The sequence below is a fragment of the Homarus americanus genome, unplaced genomic scaffold (genome assembly GCF_018991925.1).
Source record: "Homarus americanus isolate GMGI-L3 unplaced genomic scaffold, GMGI_Hamer_2.0 scaffold20930, whole genome shotgun sequence".
Classification (NCBI taxonomy): Eukaryota; Metazoa; Arthropoda; class Malacostraca; order Decapoda; family Nephropidae; genus Homarus; species Homarus americanus.
In genome coordinates, this window is record NW_024748502.1 from 10,235,391 (window position 1) to 10,239,550 (window position 4,160).

The window sequence follows — 4,160 nt, forward strand, 5'->3', positions numbered from 1 at the left end:
AATTTAGATTTAGGGGCGAGGTCATTAAAAATTGGTTTGAAAATAGAGTAGTGGATTAGTGGAGCAAGTTACCAAACATCACCATTAAGTCGAACACGCTGGATAACTTCAAATATATGTTTGACAGATATTTGAGCGATATGCGTCGGGTGTAAACGGGACTGCCCAGTATTGGCCAATAGGCCTGCTGCAGTTTCCTCCATTCTTATGTTCTTATGTTCTAATTGTGACATAGAGTGACAGGTGTCAGTGACCGATGCAAACAAAGACCTCACCACCCACAAAACTTAGTTTGAGGCTTGTTTCCTAAATTTCATTCTTTTCGACTCCAAAGCTGCTCTACGTCCTTAATAGTGATTTTTTTTTCAAGAACAGTCGTGGTGAGAGGTGTAAATGAACAGGTAACAGCTCGTCCATTCATCTTTTATGTCGTCATATCGGGGGCTTTCCCTCACGGAAGCCAGATGCCTTATCAACCCTATTGACACATTACCTGCCAAAAGTTCACTCACATTCCTCCTCAGAATCTCAATTAAAGTCATAGATAACTAAGGGAAGTCCATATGACACCCCCCTCCCCCTCCCCTCCCCCTCCCCCTCCCACGGACACCTGCCCTCCTGGTTGGTTGCGCTTTAGGTCTATCAACTGCCAGGGTCATTAAGGCAGTCAGTGTCAAGCTAGATCCACCAACCTTAACACTTTCTTCAGGTGTTAAGGATAATTCTAAGACCACATGCACTCTTGTGAGTCATCATATAGAAAGGCCTTGAGCTCACGGTTATGGTAGTATATCTGATGATTACTTTAGAACGCGACTGTACGGTACAGACGCTGGTCACTGGTAGCGGTGGGACGGCGCCACATAACCTGATCACACAGCTTTGAGAGGTCTAAGTTATATCAACAAAAAATATATGGAATATCAGGTACCACAGAAAACAAATGTACAGTACACGAAAACACGCATACAACACAAACATACATAGGTAACTGCAAGTAGGTTCCGGTAATTTGGGATCATAAGGGTCTATATATATATATATATATATATATATATATATATATATATATATATATATATATATATATATATGTATTGTTACGAACGTGTCGTATTTTTCAATTTTTTTTTTTATATAACATGCTTCCATGTTCCATACTTTTCCTGTAATGATGTGTTGTATTTACTATTATATAATCAAGTTACCTTACCCTGTGCTGTTAAGGTTTTAACTGTTATTATTTGTTCAAACCCATTTTGTATTGTAACAAGCATTCTTTGTTTCTCTACGACCATCTGCATCGTTAAACGACCCACGGGCGTGTCGCGTGGCGGGAGCCGACCTTATATATAGGACCCACCAACTGACGGAGTTAGTTCAGTCCTCTTGTCATATATATATATATATATATATATATATATATATATATATATATATATATATATATATATATATATATATATATATATATATATATATATATATATATGTAACCGGTCGGAATTTACTGGACTTGGGGTTTTATTAAAGATTATAAGATGGTAATGGCAGTGGAAGCGCCCCTTTGAGAAAAATCCCGAACCAGCACAAGAACACTTAAATCTACTAAACAAAATGATTTGTCCGTAACCCGTGGAAGGATAGCGTCTGTGACTGGGATGAATGAGACACACTGTAAAATTTAGACACCTATATTCCCTCCAACACTACAAACACAATCAGATAATGGTACACCAATATGCGCACCTCTTAACTTGAACTTAAAACACTACTCTGGGGAATAAAAGTTATACATGATATAGAAATTATAGAAACTCAGGCAACAATAAATTTGAAGTAGTAAGAAATGTTGCTTGCACACATGAAACAGGCCTTAAGGGCTTTCACAAAATAATATCCCCCACTGCAGAGGTGGTATAAAAATAAGAAATTATTAATTCCACCATGAATAGGCCTAAAGGGCACTCAACAAAATAATATCAGTCACTGAGGAAATGGTAATAAAAAATAAGAAATTAAATACTCTACAATGAATAGGCCTTAAGGGCACTCAACAAAACTATATCACCCCAACAGATGCACTCTTCCTAACCTAACTTAAACACTACTCTGGGGAACAAAGGTTATACCTGAGATCAGAATTATGGAGAAAAATTAGATGCATAAAAGAATCAAATCACAGTATCACTCTGGTTCCACTTAATGACACAAACATTCAAAAAAAATACTATCAAAATTATTTAGGAACTATTAAACTACACACATCAAGATAATATCAGTCTGAGAAATGGTATTAACTACACCCGTAATAAGGGAGATAAAATGTTCCTCTAGGTATCTCCTAGAGTCCTAGACTCATGGTCTCAGTGTGTGACCATTAATTTACTCAGATAGCCTCAGTGTACTCCCAGTGCGTCCATAAAGCGGAAGGGAGTGAGCCAATCAGACCTTGTACAGTTGAGAGAAGCTTTAGCTTCCCTTTAGCAAGAGGGTTTCACTAAGCTGCTCGGGACATGTGGGGTTGTGAGCCGAGGAGAGCTGCTGACCCACGATCGTCCCGTCGTCAGCTGCACCCAGACGGCTAGATTCCCTCAAGAGATCCTTGATACCCCGCTAAACAGTGACAGGCCTACACTGATCAGTCCAATGGCGACAATCGCCACCCTCAATCATCAACGGCAGTCTCAAACGGCAGTCACTCTCTCGCAGTCAAACTCCGGTCAACTCCGGTCAAGTGGGTTCTGACGGAAACCCTGAAATGAACTCACTGTTAGCTCTAGTTTACTTTACCACTGCCCTATCTAACCCTGTCTGAGATCGAATGAGACTTACTTGTTATACTGCAATAGTGCAGCACAGGTGACAAGGCCACGTGACTATTTCTGTGACTGACGCGCAGGGACGTCTTGTTTGCCTGACTGCTCCCTGTGACTGAGGGAGAGCCAGCGTCGCGTCCTCTCAAGGCGTTAGCTTAGGCCTACGTGACATATTTTCCGCCTAACTAATAACTCCTTGGGACACCCGTGACATTATTCAGACTGATAAACGATCTATAATAATTTCAAATTCAATAATAGTCCCTTAACTTCATGACTCGCATCATTATTAATTTGGCAAATTACATTTAATATCATATAGGCCTAGTTCCACAAACTCTCGCTATGTGCAGGGAGCGCTCTCTTCCCTCAGACGACCTTGAACGCTCAGTATCGCTAATGGCGGGGCATTTGAAATTACTCTGAAATTTCTGAATATTACATATATATATATATATATATATATATATATATATATATATATATATATATATATATATATATATATATATATATATATATATATATATATATATATATATATGTATATGTATATGTATATATATATATGTATGTATATGTATATATATATGTATATATATGTATATGTATATATATATATATGTATATATATATATATGTATATATGTATATATATGTATGTATATACTATACAGTTTATGTATGTATATGTATATATATATATATGTATATATATGTATGTATATATATATGTATATATATGTATGTATATACTATACAGTATATGTATGTATATATATACTGTATATATATATATAATATATATATATATATATATATATATATATATATATATATATATATATATATATATATATATATATATATATATATATGTAATATTCAGAAATTTCAGAGTAATTTCAAACACGCGCAATTGGCAATACTGAGCTTTCAAGGTCGTCGGAGGGAAGAGAGCGCTCCCTGCACATAGCGAGAGGTTGTGGAACTAGGCCTAAGTGATATTAAATGTAATTTGCCGAATTAATAATGATGCGATTCATGAAGTTAAGGGACTATTATTGAATTTGAAATTATTATAGATCGTTTATCAGTCTGAATAATGTCACGGGTGTCCCAAGGAGTTATTAGTTAGGCGGAAAATATGTCACGTAGGCCTAAGCTAGCGCCTTGGAGAGACGCGACGCTGGCTGGTCCTCAGTCACGTGAAAGCGATTGGACCTACAGGACATCCCTGCGCGTCCGTCCACAGAAATAGTCACGTGGCCTAGTCACCTGTGTTGCACTATTGCAGTATAACAAGTAAGTCTCATTCGATCTCAGACAGGGTTAGATAGG